We start from the raw sequence: 18,015 nt of genomic DNA, 5'->3' as shown, positions 1-18,015 counted from the left end.
CGGCGCTCACTCCCTGCTCTGAATACAGCTAAATCGTCCCTGCTAATAAAGAGCCTTCTCTTCAGAGGCCATAAGACAGTTCAGAGGAAACATCTTTTGCCTTTTGAATGTATTGGATTCTCTGGACATTTTCTAAAAGACCTTCCCCTTAACATTCAAATGACACACCAGTTGAACACTGCACTGTGCTAGCTATATATTCGGTATATTCTTCAGGCAGAAAGTGTAGGCTTCCAGAAAGTACTCTTTGTTCATTTGTCAAGTGGAATTGCTCCTTCCTTGCCCAGGGTTATGAGAACACATTTTTGTTTAAATAGAAAAACAAATTAATAGATTCCTTAGCCCTCTTCTCTGTGAGCACACACAGCCTGGTTCAAGGTTTATCACAAGCTAAAAGAGATGGCAGCTTTTTTCTGAGAGCCCCTTGTTAAAACATTGGCAGCACATCATTGATTCGGGAAGATGCCAGATGTCTCACTTGATATAAAAACACAATGATTCTAGGAACTGTGGAAAATTTCCAATCTGAGCTATAAGATACTCTGGGAATTTTTTAAAAATTGGCTGTGATCTTTTCACTAAAGCATATATTGAAAAATTAAAAATTCACAAATAAAAATATGATGAAAAGCTGGACAGTTGGTTTAGTTGCTTTTGTTGGCCACTTTAAAAACAACTTACACTGATTTTCAGATTGCATTAGAAGTCAATGTTGCACTTCTGTGCTGCTGGGGAATATCCTGATTCTTGAAGTGGGAAGTCAAGATCCTGGTTGATGCTATGGCCTTCTTGCCTCATTGTAGCCGTGCAGAGGGAGCCATAAAGCTGCCATCAAGTGTGCATCTTAAGATTCTATGAGCCTGGGGAAATTCTTGGCTGGTATAGAGTTGGCAAAGCTGTACTGACTGTTCGCCACCCAATCCTGCCCCAGAGCGTTGGGGGTTAACCCAAGAAATGGACAGGCTAGAGTCCTGATCACAATCAGAATAATGGCCCAGTGGGTGCTGTTACAGCCAGTGCTAATTAGAGCAGCCTCAGGAACGATCTAACTTATGTCCAGGGTCAAAAAGCCCCACTGTGGCCCCAGGGATCTGGGATGCACAAAGGAGATGCTCAGCTACCTTTGATCACTACACCTGGGTCTTATACCAATGTACTTTATGCAGTCTCGGAGTGGAGCAAGTGGGTTGCTATTTAAACTGAATGGGAGCATGACTGCTGTAACAGCCCCACTGGGCCATTATTCTGATTGAGGAGCATCAGAGCACATGCTAATTTCATGGAGTAAGTGTGTATTTGTATGCATATGGAGTATATATAATATAATTTGTTTGAAAAGATGTACGGGATTGGTGTGTCAGAGAAACGAGGGCTTTTCTAGCATCAGTGCCAGTGAAGTAGCACTTAAAATTGGATGGCATACTAGGGGGAACTGATATGAAATATACTATGCCACCGGTCCTGCCAGGTATCACTGGACAAAATCAATTTCTCTGAACTTTACAGTACTCAGATTTTGGGTAAAATGGTGGCACAAAGAAGCAGTATTTTGCTGTAGTGGTTTCCCATCTTTTCCCCAGATTTTTAAGTACTTCATCTCCAGGTCAAGTACTTGGCAGCTAACGTTATGTGTGCTACACATTTTAGTCTTTGTGACCTGAGGGAGTGTGTGTGAGTCTCACAAGCATGTCCATTATATTCATTTATTTTTGGACGGTCTAATAAAAAACACTCTACAACTTGTGGGGGGAGTTGGGATCTTTGTTTCGGGAGACTCTTTGGTCCTCCTGGATTAATAGGATTTCCTCTTAAGTGTCTTGCACAGTGGTTTTAAGAACAGATTCCATATTGTGTGGAGAAGGCATGCCAACTGGGAACACAGTACATTATTTGACTCTATCACTATCAAACTCTACCTTCTGTGATAACGGCTTTTGTCTTTTTTTAAACTGTCAGACAAGTCCTTAGAAAAAGTCTCCGCTGCTTTTGTGTGGAGCAATGGTCACACCCAGTGGCCAGCTGGGTTAATCACATATGTGTATTCCCTATGGATATATGAGAGAGAATGACCCAGACTTCATCTCTTATTTACAAGTGTCAGTCTGGAATCAAACTGGATGTCAGCAGTAGGGCCTAGTGAAATTAACACATGCCACCTGTACTCTCTGCTTTGTTCCCTAAAGGTCCTTGATTGATCAAACTGAAGTTCCAAACCATTCATGAAATTAACAGTAGAAAGGAAGTGGACCCCCTATAGAGTCTGGCATTTTTTAAATTAGGACCTTTGGTTATAATGAGATGGATTTTTAAAGAATCAGTCAAGGACAGGCTGAAACAAAAAGCCTTACTTTTTCCACACTTTAAATTCATCTTTGTTTCAGCTGTGGAGAGCCTGAAACATTTGAACACACAGCTGATTCTTTTTTGGTATTATCAATGAAATTTGAAGAAAGACCTTTCTTTCTTTCTTTCTTTCTTTCTTTCTTTCTTTCTTTCTTGTGTAAAAATGCACAGCAGTGCCATTTATAAATCAAAGGAGGTGCACAGATTACTGTCCCTACCCTTTCCTTGTAGCCCAAACCACAGCATCCGCCATTAGCATCACAATGACACTAATGTTGTTTTCTTTCTCTCAGTGGAGACTGTTTTATCAAGATCCCTGTTTTCAATTAGTGTCAATGAATGACACATTAGTGGAAACACTGGGAGTATGTCTTAGTGAATATATAAGTATGGTCTTTAATTTGGGGTGCGAGGGGAATAGCTGATTGTTCAGTGCTGAAAATGGGGAAGGGAGAGAAACATTCCCAGTAAATATTAACTTTTAACATTTCCAGGGACACACATTTTATTTTCATTCCATACCTCACATTCGCATGTCCTTAGACCTTAGTGTGGTCCCTTCAAAAGCTCAGATGTGTGCTATGGGGATCATTCACATAAACTACCACATCACTTATTTGATAATTAATAGGCAATCTAAATCTACACAGTTTAAACCTGGTCACTCTTGCCCCAAATGTAGTTATAAAATATGTCTTTAAAAAACATTAATCAGTTGATTCTTTTCCATTAAGTCCTTGTTTATCCTTTACATCCTTTACATCGCTGGACACTCAATAAGAGATTTAAAAGTGGCCCCTCTTCAACAAAAGCCCATCAAAAACAGACTTCAACGAGAAACTGCAGAACTGGAATTAATTTGCAAACTTGACACCATCAAATTAGGCCTGAATAAAGACTGGGAGTGGCTGGGTCACTACAAAAAATAATTTTCCCTCTATTGATACTCACAGCTTCTTGTCAATAGTTGGGAATGGGCCACATCCATCATGATTGAATTGGCCTCGTTAGCACTACAAAATAATTTTCCCTCTGTTAATATTCACCCCTTCTTCCCAACTGTTGGGAATGGGCCACATCCACCCTGACTGAACTGGCCTCGTTAGCACTGACCCTCCACTTGGTAAGGCAACTCCCATCTTTTCATGTGCTGTATATTGATACCTGCTTACTGTATTTTTCACTCTATGCAGCTGATGAAGTGGGTTATAACCCACAAAAGCTTATGCCCAAATAAATTTTTTAGTCTCTAAGGTGCCACAAGGACTCCTCATTGTTTTTGCTGCTACAGACTAACACGGCTACCCCTTTGAAACCTGTCAGTACTGAATGTAATGTGTTATGTGGGAACTGAAAGATGTATCTCCACTTTTGTGCAGGATAACCTCTCAAAATTGATCACCTTCAGGGTGTGCTGCAAAGAAATAATGAAAAGTATGTTAAACTTAGATTTTTGTGCTGAATGCACCCATTAACTAGGTATTTGAGGGCTATTCATCATAGAAATACTTTTTAAGCTAACTTTATTTCCTTTTTCCTCTATGAATTGTCTTGATGCTTCTTGGTTCACTGAAGATACCTCAGAATGCAACACTGTAGAGATCTAGAAAATGACATCACACATTTTCATTTCACCTCAGATGGTATCAGTAAGGTTACTAAATGATGAATTCTGGGATATTTTCAGTGTCTCATGATCTCCTCTATCAAGAAAATCTCACAAAAAGAATATATAATAAGTATATGAACATTTTGTTTCTGTGATGAATTTCCTTTCACTCCCAGATGGATTAGTGGGGACATTCAGCACAGGAATCTGTGCTTAATCCACTTTTCATTTTTGCTTTGCAGGTCACATTTAAAAGGAAACTTTCAGAGCAGAGCAAACCTGACAAAAGAGAACATTTATACCTACAGAAAAAAAATGTGCTTAATTTTTGTCTTAGTTCCTTTAGCTGCTTGTTGAAAATATTGGTGATGTAAAGAAACACTGTCAGGCCCCAAATTTAGATTAAGTTCAAGAACAAACAAAAAATATTTTAGACAAAATCTAAGACAAGTAGATTTTTTTTGTGTGTGATTTAATAAAAAATCAGATGAAAACATTTCAGAAAACAATCTCCTCTAATGCTGCTGAATTGTGCTGGTGTATGAGAACCATAAAGCAAAACTGACTAGAAACTGTCTATAAACATAAATGAAACCGTCAAGCCTATTTTCATTGTCCAAGCTGAGAGAAATACAAAAAAGTGAAAAGTAAATTAGATTTTAAAAATTCTTTTGGTTTTAATGATCTAAAGTGGTGGTATCAACATAGGTAGGGAAATAGGATTTATAATCTGACACAGTCCCTTTTAAAAGGGCCCAGCTTTTTCTGCTTGATACTACAGTGAAATCACAATGCAGTTCTTCTGACATCATAGTCTGTTGCTATGGAAATATGTTTTCACAGTAACAGAACTTCAGTGCTGAATCAAAGAGCAGGGAAGAAGATGAGCAGTGAACAAACATTTAGCTTTCTTACTGTTCTCTCCCACCTCAAGACAGAAAAGATAAGTGGCCCGTCTCTGCAGTACAACACTTGATGGGCCAGATCCTCGGCCCCCACCACCCGTGGCTGCTATGCGCCTCTGCGGTGGTACAAAGCCCCCCGACTGAAGGAGAGGTAAATGTGCCATACATCCACCTTTGCCCATCCCCTCAGCTGTCTGACCACAGCTCTGCCTGACCCAAGGAACTGGCTCTATGTTTCTAGAGTAGGTTTGCTATGGTTCTTGGCCCACCCTTTTTGATAGGGTAAAGACAGAAGTAATAGAGTATTGGATATTTACACAGGACCCGTGTGCTCTTGCAACTGAGAGAAATGTTGTGGGATGAGAGAAGAGATTCTGCCTGAGTCTGCAGTCCGGTATGACTGAGCTGCTCCCACACTCAGGTCTTGTCTTCACTACCAGGGTAAGTCGACCTAAGTTATGTTACTCCAGCTATGTGAATATGTACCTTAGGTTGGCTTACTCTGGTGTCTTCACTGTGCTGTGTCAATGGGAGACGCTCTCCAGTTAACTTCCCTTACGCTTCTTGGAGAGCTGGAGTACCGGGGTCGACTGGAGAGGGCTCTGCTGTTGATTTAGCAGGTCTTCACCAGACTTGCTAAATTGACACCTGCTGCATGATTGCAGCAGCGTCGATCTCCCCGGTAGTGAAGACCAGCCCTTAGCTGTGATAGGTAGGGTTGCCAGAACGTCCAGTCGAAAAGAGGCCCTCGCGGCTCCGGTCAGCACTGCTGACTGGGCTGCTAAAAGTCCAGTTGGCTGCAGCGGCCAGCTCCATGCAGCTCCCGGGAAGCAGCCAGCATCTCCCTCTGGCTCCTAGGCAGGGGCGGTGCCTGTGGCCAGGGACGGCATGCAGAGCCCCCAGCTGCCCTTGCGCCTACGGGCCAGAGGGAGATGCTGGCCACTTCCAGGGAGCCACCTGAGGTAAGCGCCACCCACACCACGAACTCCCTCCCACATCCCAACCCCCTGCCCCGTTCCTGCACCCAAACCCCCTCATCCCCGGCCCCTCCCCAAAGCCTACACCCCAGCTGGAGCCCTCACTCCCCCTGCATCCCAACCCCCTGCCTCAACCCAGAGCACTCTCCTGAACCCTGAACCCCTCATTTCTCACCCTACCCCACAGGCTGCACCCCCAGTCTGGAGCCCCGTCGCAAACTTTGAAGCCCTTGGCCCCACTCCCAGCTGGAGCCCTCACTCCCTCACTCCCCCACACCCATACCCCCTGCCCCAGCCTGAATCATAGAATCATAGAATCATAGAATATCAGGGTTGGAAGGGACCCCAGAAGGTCATCTAGTCCAACCCCCTGCTCAAAGCAGGACCAATTCCCAGTTAAATCATCCCAGCCAGGGCTTTGTCAAGCCTGACCTTACAAACCTCTAAGGAAGGAGATTCTACCACCTCCCTAGGTAACGCATTCCAGTGTTTCACCACCCTCTTAGTGAAAAAGTTTTTCCTAATATCCAATCTAAACCTCCCCCACTGCAACTTGAGACCATTACTCCTCGTTCTGTCATCTGCTACCACTGAGAACAGTCTAGAGCCATCCTCTTTGGAACCCCCTTTCAGGTAGTTGAAAGCAGCTATCAGATCCCCCCTCATTCTTCTCTTCTGCAGGCTAAACAATCCCAGCTCCCTCAGCCTCTCCTCATAACTCATGTGTTCCAGTCCCCTAATCATTTTTGTTGCCCTTCCCTGGACTCTCTCCAATTTATCCACATCCTTCTTGAAGTGTGGGGCCCAAAACTGGACACAGTACTCCAGATGAGGCCTCACCAATGTCGAATAGAGGGGAATGATCACGTCCCTCGATCTGCTCGCTATGCCCCTACTTATACATCCCAAAATGCCATTGGCCTTCTTGGTAACAAGGGCACACTGCTGACTCATATCCAGCTTCTCGTCCACTGTCACCCCTAGGTCCTTTTCCGCAGAACTGCTGCCTAGCCATTCGGTCCCTAGTCTGTAGCTGTGCATTGGGTTCTTCCGTCCTAAGTGCAGGACCCTGCACTTATCCTTATTGAACCTCATCAGATTTCTTTTGGCCCAATCCTCCAATTTGTCTAGGTCCCTCTGTATCCTATCCCTGCCCTCCAGCGTATCTACCACTCCTCCCAGTTTAGTATCATCCGCAAATTTGCTGAGAGTACAATCCACACCATCCTCCAGATCATTTATGAAGATATTGAACAAAACCGGCCCCAGGACCGACCCCTGGGGCACTCCACTTGATACCAGCTGCCAACTAGACATGGAGCCATTGATCACTACCCGTTGAGCCCGACAAGCTAGCCAACTTTCTACCCACCTTATAGTGCATTCATCCAGCCCATACTTCCTTAACTTGCTGACAAGAATACTGTGGGAGACCGTGTCAAAAGCTTTACTAAAGTCAAGAAACAATACATCCACTGCTTTCCCTTCATCCACAGAACCAGTAATCTCATCATAAAAGGCGATTAGATTAGTCAGGCATGACCTTCCCTTGGTGAATCCATGCTGGCTGTTCCTGATCACTTTCCTCTCATGCAAGTGCTTCAGGATTGATTCTTTGAGGACCTGCTCCATGATTTTTCCAGGGACTGAAGTGAGGCTGACTGGCCTGTAGTTCCCAGGATCCTCCTTCTTCCCTTTTTTAAAGATTGGCACTATATTAGCCTTTTTCCAGTCATCCGGGACTTCCCCGGTTCGCCACGAGTTTTCAAAGATAATGGCCAATGGCTCTGCAATCACAGCCGCCAATTCCTTCAGCACTCTCGGATGCAACTCGTCCGGCCCCATGGACTTGTGCACGTCCAGCTTTTCTAAATAGTCCTTAACCACCTCTATCTCCACAGAGGGCTGGCCATCTCTTCCCCATTTTGTGATGCCCAGCGCAGCAGTCTGGGAGCTGACCTTGTTAGTGAAAACAGAGGCAAAAAAAGCATTGAGTACATTAGCTTTTTCCACGTCCTCTGTCACTAGGTTGCCTCCCTCATTCAGTAAGGGGCCCACACATTCCTTGGCTTTCTTCTTGTTGCCAACATACCTGAAGAAACCCTTCTTGTTACTCTTGACATCTCTGGCTAGCTGCAGCTCCAGGTGCGATTTGGCCCTCCTGATAACATTCCTACATGCCCGAGCAATATTTTTATACTCTTCCCTGGTCATATGTCCAACCTTCCACTTCTTGTAAGCTTCTTTTTTATGTTTAAGATCTGCTAAGATTTCACCATTAAGCCAAGCTGGTCGCCTGCCATATTTACTATTCTTTCGACTCATTGGGATGGTTTGTCCCTGTAACCTCAACAGGGATTCCTTGAAATACAGCCAGCTCTCCTGGACTCCTTTCCCCTTCAAGTTAGTCCCCCAGGGGATCCTGGCCATCCGTTCCCTGAGGGAGTCGAAGTCTGCTTTCCTGAAGTCCAGGGTCCGTATCGTGCTGCTTACCTTTCTTCCCTGCGTCAGGATCCTGAACTCAACCAACTCATGGTCACTGCCTCCCAGATTCCCATCCACTTTTGCTTCCCCCACTAATTCTACCCGGTTTGTGAGCAGCAGGTCAAGAAAAGCGCCCCCCCCTAGTTGGCTCCTCTAGCACTTGCGCCAGGAAATTGTCCCCTATGCTTTCCAAAAACTTCCTGGATTGTCTATGCACCGCTGTATTGCTCTCCCAGCAGATATCAGGAAAATTAAAGTCACCCATGAGAATCAGGGCATGCGATCTAGTAGCTTCCGTGAGCTGCCGGAAGAAAGCCTCATCTACCTCATCCCCCTGGTCTGGTGGTCTATAGCAGACTCCCACCACTACATCACTCTTGTTGCACACACTTCTAAACTTAATCCAGAGACACTCAGGTTTTTCTGCAGTTTCGTACCGGAGCTCTGAGCAGTCATACTGCTCCCTTACATACAGTGCTACTCCCCCACCTTTTCTGCCCTGCCTGTCCTTCCTGAACAGTTTATAACCATCCATGACAGTACTCCAGTCATGTGAGTTATCCCACCAAGTCTCTGTTATTCCGATCACGTCATAGTTCCTTGACATCACCAGGACCTCCAGTTCTCCCTGCTTCTTTCCAAGGCTTTGTGCATTTGTATATAAGCACTTGAGATAACCTGTTGATCACCCCTCATTCCCAGTATGAGGCAGGAGCCCTCCCCTCACAGACATTCCTGCCTGTGCTTCCTCCCGGTATCCCGCTTTCCCACTTACCTCAGGGCTTTGGTCTCCTTCCCCCGGTGAACCTAGTTTAAAGCCCTCCTCACTAGGTTAGCCAGCCTGCTCGCGAAGATGCTCTTCCCTCTCTTCGTTAAGTGGAGCCCGTCTCTGCCTAGCACTCCTCCTTCTTGGAACACCATCCCATGGTCGAAGAATCCAAAGCCTTCTCTCCGACACCACCTGCGTAGCCATTCGTTGACTTCCACGATTCGACGCTCCCTACCTAGGCCTTTTCCTTCCACGGGAAGGATGGACGAGAACACCACTTGCGCCTCCAACTCCTTTATCCTTCTTCCTAGAGCCACATAGTCCGCAGTGATCTGCTCAAGGTCATTCTTGGCAGTATCATTGGTGCCCACGTGGAGAAGCAGGAAGTGGTAGCGATCCGAGGGCTTGATGAGTCTCGGCAGTCTCTCCGTCACATCGCGAATCTGAAGATCCCTCCTGAACCCCAAACCCCTCATCCCTGGCCCCATTCCAGAGCCCATGTCCCTAGCAGGAGCCTGTACCCCCTCCCACACCCCAATCCCCTACCCCAGCCTGGAGACCCCTCCTGAACCCCAAACCTCTCATCCATGGCCCCATCCCAGAGCCTGTACCCCCAGCCAGACTCCTCACCCCCACCCTCGCCCCCTCTCACAACCTAACCCCCTGCCCCAGCCCGAAGACCCCTCCTGAACCCCAAACCCCTCATCCCCAAACCCATCCCAGAACCTGTACCCCCAGCCAGAGCCCTCACTCCCTCTCGCAACCCAACCCCCTGCCCCAGCCCAGTGCAAATGAGTGAGTGAGTGAGGGTGGGGGAGAGTGAGCGACTGAGGGAGGGGGGATGGAGTGAATGGGGGGCGAGGCCTCAGAGAAGGGGTAGCACAGACGGTGGGGCAAGGGTGTTTGGTTTTCTGAAATCAGAAAGTTGGCAACCCTAGTGACTGGGGCCACCAGAGCAGCAAGAAGAGAAGCCTAGCACTATGTCCATAGTCACAGGAGCAGGTTCATAATGCATACTATGGGACTGGGGTCAGGTCACATCCAAGGCCATGTAGCTTTACCTGCCCCCTGAGATCCTCTGTTCTTCCCCATGCCTGCCCTGTAGTAGTCTGGCACTTTTTCCCCTTCAAGGAGACCAGCTGCCAGGCTAGGGAAACACTGATCTAGAAGCTAATAAAATAACAGATCTACAGCAAGCAACAGTTGTCTCATGCTTCCCCTGGATCTACTGCAAGAACGAGGAGTTACTGCCCAGGTACATGTGGGTCATAGGCTTTCTGCATGTGCAGTGACAGGATCAATTTTATAAGAAGCCATTATGGTCTATGGTGTCAAAGGTCCACCAATAGAGGAAGTGTATCACTTCCTCTGAGAGTTGAGCAGTCATGATTGCAGTGGGATTAAAATCCTGTCAGGTTTGACTCTGTTATGATGGCTACAGGTGATTTCCAAAGCATACCTTTTGATCCAGGTCCTCATGCTCCAAGGTCTGTCAAGAATGCATTCAGGTGTGCTGAGCCTTGATGCACTCTGACACATCTCAAAGCAGCTATGCCGTCTCAATGGAAGGACCACAAAAATTCCATTAAGATCCTATATGAGAACAGCACCAATATCTGGAAGGTTTCCAGTGAATTATAATGGCTGCAAAGGATGCAGTACAAAATTATTTGAAGAAAATTAACAGAAAAAACAAACGTTTATAGAAACATTTAATGTATCTGTCATAAATATAAAGGGAAGGATAAACACCTTTAAAATCCCTTCTGGCCAGAGGAAAAACCCTTTCACCTGTAAAGGGTTAAGAAGCTAGGATAACCTCGCTGGCACCTGACCAAAATGACCAATGAGGAGACAAGATACTTTCAAAAGCTGGGGGGAGGGAGAAACAAAGTCTCTCTCTCTGTCTGCGTGATGCTTTTGCCGGGGACAGAACAGGAATGGAGTCTTAGAACTTAGTAAGTAATCTAGCTCGATATGCGTTAGATTCCGATTCCTTTAAATGGCTGAGAAAATAAGCTGTGCTGAATGAAATGGATATTCCTGTTTTTGTGTCTTTTTGTAACTTAAGGTTTTGCCTAGAGGGATTCTCTATGTTTTGAATCTAATTACCCTGTAAGGTATTTACCATCCTGATTTTACAGAGGTGATTCTTTTTACTTTTTCTTCTATTAAAATTCTTCTTTTAAGAAACTGAATGCTTTTTCATTGTTCTTAAGATCCAAGGTTTTGGGTCTGTGTTCACCTGTGCAAATTGGTGAGGATTTTTATCAAACCTTCCCCAGGAAAGGGGGTGTAACGTTTGGGAGGATTTTGAGGCGAAAGACATTTCCAAACGGACTCTTTCCTAGTAATATACCGGTTAGAAGTTTGGTGGTGGCAGCGAAAGTCCAAGGGCAAAAGGTAAAATAATTTGTACCTTGGGGAAGTTTTAACCTAAGCTGGTAAAAGTAAGCTTAGGAGGTTTTCATGCAGGTCCCCACATCTGTACCCTAGAGTTCAGAGTGGGGAAGGAATCTTGACAGTATCATGTACAATACATCCACAAAGCAAGATCTGTTTGTTTTAATCCTGCTAGCCTTTCAGACTTGGATACATTCTTTTGTCCTATGGGTATGATGACAGTGTGGGCATGAACTTAACAGAGTCAAATGTGTGTCATGATACATAGATAGGCATGATGGCACAAGTTAATACAGTGGCAACTTTGTGAATTGACTTGATTTGGTCCATTTTGATCAATAATATTTTGCACTTACTATATGTAGGGCCTTCATCTGAGGATTTGAAAAAACTTTCTGAGACTTAATTAATTACTGTTATAACACCCGTGTGCTTTTATATAGTGGCTGCTCTGACTTGGATCAAGTTTGTTCCTATCACTTTGAATGCAAAAAGTAGCCAATCATGTTATCCATATGCCCACAAGGGTGACTGTCACAGCTTGTCATGCATATGATAGTGCTTGAAATATCAATAAGACTGTCTAAGTAGCAGAACTTTTAGTTGCGGCCATCTTTTATTATTGCTTCAATCTTTCATGGGCACTTCTAATCTACCTCTTTTAGAACTTTTGTGTTTCATTGTTAAATTAGGCATTCTATAGCCAGTGATTACACTATTGATTACCTGCCTGAAGGGACCAAAACTGATCAGAATAAAGCCTGTGTTATTTTTCATACATATTACTTAGTTCAAGAGGCTTGATCAAATTAAACAGAGGAAGAAATTAAACAACAAGCAAATAAAGCGAAAGGCATTTTTCAGATGGGGAAACTGAAGTGCAAAGGGGTTAAGTGACTTTGCCTGAGGTCCATGAAAGAGCCAGGAACAGAACCCAGAATGCCTGAGTTTAGTCCCAGGTCCTTGCAAACAGGTGCACTGCCTCTCAGTTTGGAACGAGCGTTCATTTAAGATCTGCAAATGACAGTGAATTGTGATTTTAAAATAAAGCCATGATACAAGCTAAATTCTATTAAAGAATGGCTAAACCCTGCTGTAGCCAAAGTGGTTTTTTATCTTTAAACATACCAAAATATTCAGCTCCCAAGATGATTCAATTTGATATTAAGCACATTCATGACATTACTTAGAATCTCTGTAGAAAACTCTATTGAAACCATCCCTCCCTGAACTGAAATCACTTTCTAAACCACTGCCTATTACTGGAGGTCAATAGCATTTTTTTATGGATTTGAGAATAACTGCTTGGTGACCTCAAGTAGGTGACTGATTTAATGGATGTCATGTTGTCAGATACTGTAGTGACTGGCTGGATTACTAGTGAAAACAACAAGAATTTAAAAACAAAACAGAATTGGATGGCACCCTGGAAATGTAAGTAAATGGTTAATTTGAATGGGCACTACTTTAATAATGAAATGGCGAACATCAAGGAAGATAATTGCTTGGAACTTGTTTATTGTATTTGTCCAATGAATCAGAAGCTGAGTACTGAGCTCTCTTTAAGGAAATAAGCTTGTGTGGATTGTACAGGATGTAGGTAGTGCCTGGTATCTTATCTAATTAAGAGAAGCACTTTCCCCCTGGTTTCCTAGACAGGTATGTTTTCAAGGCTTCCTGCTGTATGGTCCGTACTCTAGAAGGCACCTTATTATATTTGGAGAGCTTTGACATGAGCTCCCTGATGAAAAAATAGATGTTTCCTGTAAGAAAAACGAAGAGGGCATTACACCTGGCTAAAGTGTTTCCTCCCATAATGGGAGTAACAATTCCTAAGCAGCATGTTCCCATGGGATACAAAGCCCCTAACTGCAAATGTTAAAGTGGGCAGCAATGCACAGGGCTGGAGACCAGTCCAAGAAAAAAAGAAAGGGCACAGACTTCTCCTGTGTGGCCAGGAGTGTTGGTCTTTGGATTGGGAGCATTATTATGAGTTGAGTTGGTGGGAAGTTTTCCACCAAAACCTGGTTTAGTTGGAAAATGCTGGCTGGTTGGAGTGAAAAGTTTTGGTGAATCTATTAGGCAGGTATTCCAGCGTCCATAGTTCCATGGCAGGGATCCTGCCAGCCCCTGCTGCCCGGGGTAGAATGGGGCTCCAGGGGTTCAACTTCCTGCTTTGTGCCAGCAACCAAAGCTCTTGAGGCTGCTAAACTCCCTGTTTCAGGGCAGGTAGGCTCTTGGGGCTGGCAAGGCTTCTTCGTTGTGGCAGGGAGCAAGCTTGGCCATGGGGCTCCCAGGGCTTCTAGGCTCCCAGTTCTGAGAGCCCCGGGTTCCAGCCAGGGCTCTGGGGCAGCCCTGCCACGCCAGAGCTTTCAGGCTCCCTGTTTGAAGCTGAGTGTCTGAAAGCACTGGGAGCTCCAGCTATAGCTGGGACTTGGCTCCCAGCTCTGCAAAAGGCCCTTGGTCATTGCTGTTTTTTCAGTGCATGTTAGGGGAGGAGTGGAGTTTACAGCTGTATGCAGCTAAAGAAACTCGAATGGCTCAGAAAAGAGAGAACAATTTAATTCAAAGGGCTCCATAATTTTTGCCTAACTGAAAATAGAGACTGACATTTCTTAGTCCAGTTTTGCTCAGAAAAGATTCCCGTCTTTTCTTTTTTAGATATTGTTCACTTGTGAATATGTAATACAGCCATAACATTCTCATACTATAATCTGTTCTACATTACCTAATTGCATCTGTCATTTTACTCTGCAATAAAATACTTTGGGGGAAAAAGAAATATGAAACCTAGCACTTGAACTGCTTTTTTTTTTTTTAAATTGCTTTTGATTTTAAACATAGAGTAATGACAGTTAAAATTTAAAAGGCAAAAACAATCTGCCTGTTATCAGGGTGCTGTACTGTGTAGTGTATAACTTGTTTAAGTGATTCTTAGGGTAAAGATGTCCTCAGACGAGAACTAAGCTGCAATCTACATCTTCCTATTTTCTACATATAACTAGCTTTAACCAGTTTATAGACTGGCTGGTTTTGTGTTGTTTAATTATTGTTCCACTGACCTTGCTAATTACATTCTGGCTGTATAATTTGTAAATGGGAGAGGTGCCAAAATATTCAGCCAGCAACATCTTTGCTGTATCCATGCCAAACTGCCAACAGACGTATCTGAGGTGATTATTGATCCTTTTCTTTTTTTGTGCTTTTACAGTTGATTTTCCCCTCTAGTTCTTCTTGCTTCTTCTTCTTTCTTATTCTTGAGGTGATATCCAATTAAAGTGATTTCCTTTGGCAGATCCCATGCCAGCAGTGTATGTCTACACTGGCAGAGTTACAGTGCCGCTCAGAGAACGCTGAAGGGAAACCGCTGTTGTGTGTTCACACTGGCAGCTGCCTGCGCAATAGCGTGTTCTCACTTGCGGCACTTGCAGCGGTATTCGGAGCGGTGTACTCTGGGCAGCCATCCCACAGAGCACCTCTTTCTCTTCTGCTGCTAAGAGTTGTGGGAAGGTGGAGAGGGTCCCAGGGCAACCTGGGTCCTGTCCCAATGCCTGGTGATGCATTACTTCGCATCCCAGCAATCCCTGTGCTTCCGTCCGCATTGGGCGCCATCTTTCAATGGTTTGTGTACTGTGCGCTCTGCCTCTTCGGGCTGCAGGAGTGGATCCCGAACTGCTGACCAGTATGCTGCTCGCTCTGACCGACACATCAGGAGTGGCAGTGGAGTTATTCCTTAAACTATAAAGGCAAGAGCAGTTTGACATTGATCTCGCCCCACGTAGTAGCTACGACATGAGATTGCTTGTGGCATTCACAGAGGTGCTGAGCACAGTGTAATGCTGCTTTTGGACTCGGGAAACAAGCACTGAGTGGGATCACTTCGTCATGCACATCTGGGATGATGAGCAGTGGCTGCAGAACTTTCAGATGAGGAAAGCCACATTCATGGAACTGTGTAATGAGCTCACCCCAGCCCTGCGGCATAAGGACAGGAGAATGAGAGCTGTCCTTCCATTGGAGAAGCACGTGGTGATTGCACTGTGGAAGTTGCCTACTCCAGACTGCTACCGATTGGTTGCTAATGAGTTCGGAGTGGGAAAGTCAACTGTTGGACATGTGTTGACGGAAGTGTACAGGGCCATTAATCACATCCTGCTCTTGAGGACCATGACTCTGGGCAACGTGCTCGACATTGTGGATGGCTTTGCACAAATGGGCTTCCCTAACTGCGGAGGGGCGATTGATGGCACACGCATTCCAATTCTGACACCAGACCACCTAGCCACCAAGTACATTAATCACAAGGGGTATTTCTCAATGGTTCTCCAGACGCTTGTGGATCACTTTGGGCTGTAGTAAGATGAGCCCCCGAAACATAAACCCTTGGATCAGAGGCCTGGTATGAGACCTAAGGCCTGAAATAAAGTAATGGTCAAGACTTTGTCAACATAAAGCAAAGTTAAACTGTGAGCCAGAGGCAGGTCCTGCTCACAGAAGCTGGCAAGAAGAAGACTGATGTTGCACATATACACATACCTGAAACGTACTAAGCACTAGTAAGATAAACATGTGCCAGGATGGTACCAGAACATTCCGGTACTAACACATTCCACATAGATAATAAGGAACATGCTGACCCATCCTAAAGACAGGGGCAAAAGGGTAATATGATGGATGGGGTTGTTTTGATTGAACCAACATGTACAAGGTGATAGGCAGCATCTTACTACGTAGAGGGGTTGTACCTCAATATGTCAGGAGTGAGGTGTAACTTGTTTGTACCTGTGTATAAGAATGCAGCCCTGAGGGGTTGTCTTTGTCTGGCATAGGGGGCATTGGAAAATCCTGCCACTGACTGAGATAGCCCATTGTCAGGGGGCACATATTCATAGTATGTCCTGTAGCATCTGCAGGAAACTATTACTGTGCTTTTTTGGCAATAAACCTGGCTGGGTGCCTTCGTACCTTATCGGAGTCTGTGGTCATAGAGGTTTCTCTTGGGGTCTGCTGGGCCAGCTATCTGCAGAGCCGGGGCAGCACACAGAGGGAACACACACATGCAGATGACAGTTATCATCATTGAGCAGAGCACCACACCGGTGACTTCTGATGACATTGGTGACCCCGACTGCTGATCTCGTGAGTAAGCGAGCTGTCCGCTGAAGGAATCACGATGTTTGATGGACATTAACGCAGGCTGGTCCGGAAAGGTGCATGACACACTCATCTTTCAGAACACTGACCTGTTCAGGAAGCTGCAAGCAGGGACTTTGTTCCTGGACCAGAAGATCACTGTAGGGGAAGTTGAAATGCCCACTGTGATCCTGGGAGACCCTGCCTACCCCTTAATACCTTGGCTTATGAAGCCATATACAGGGCAACTTGACAGCAGCAAGGAGCGGTTCAACAACAGGATGAGCAAGTGCAGAATGACTGTTGAGTGTGCATTTGGCTGTTTAAAGGCCCGCTGGTGCTGCCTATATGGGAGGCTGGAACTGGCCAATGACAATATTCCTATGCTTATAGCCGTGTGCTGTATGCTCCATAATATTTGTGAAGGGAAGGGTGAAAGCTTCACTCAGGGCTGGACCTCTGAGGCTCAGTGCCTGGAGGCTGAATTTGGACAGGCAGAGACCAGGGCTATTAGGGGTGCAGCGTGGGGCCATAAGGATCAGGGATGCTTTGAGGCAGCAATTTGAAGCTGAAAACCACTAATATTTGTTGCTATGCTCAGGAGTGCAGTGGTTGTAATGCTAGGAGGTGATTGTGATTGATGCAGATTATGCACTATAAAGGTTTAAGAAAATTGCCTGCTGCTTTGCAGGGCTCTGTTTGCTTTCAATTAATGGAATAAAGATTCCTTTCAAACCAAAACAATTCTTTTATTACAAAACAACAACCGGAGGAGAGAGACTAACAAAAAATCCCATCAGCACTGAGGGGGAGGGGGAAGGGAGGGTCCCAGGAGGAGGTTTCATAGATTCATAGATATTTAGGTCAGAAGGGACCATTATGATCATCTAGTCTGACCTCCTGCACAATGCAGGCCACAGAATTTCACCCACCACTCCTAAAAAAGACCTCACACCTATATCTGTGCTATTGAAGTCCTCAAATTGTAGTTTGAAGACCTCAAGGAGCAGAGAATCCTCCAGCAAGTGACCCGTGCCCCATGCTACAGAGGAAGGCGAAAAACCTCCAGGGCCTTCCAATCTGCCCTGGAGGAAAATTCCTTCCCGACCCCAAATATGGCGATCAGCTAAACCCTGAGCATATGGGCAAGATTCATCAGCCAGATACTACAGAAAATTCTTTCCCGGGTAACTTGGATCTTACCCCATCTAAAAACCCATCACAGGCCATTGGGCCTATTTACCATGAATATTTAATTACCAAAACCATGTTATCCCATCATACCATCTCCTCCATAAACTTATCGAGTTTAATCTTAAAGCAAGATAGATCTTTTGCCCCCACTACTTCCCTCGGAAGGCTATTCCAAAACTTCACTCCTCTGATGGTTAG

Source organism: Lepidochelys olivacea (genome assembly GCF_965140295.1).
Source record: "Lepidochelys olivacea isolate rLepOli2 genome assembly, chromosome: 3".
Taxonomy (NCBI): Eukaryota; Metazoa; Chordata; order Testudines; family Cheloniidae; genus Lepidochelys; species Lepidochelys olivacea.
Note: the sequence above shows the minus strand (reverse complement) of the source record.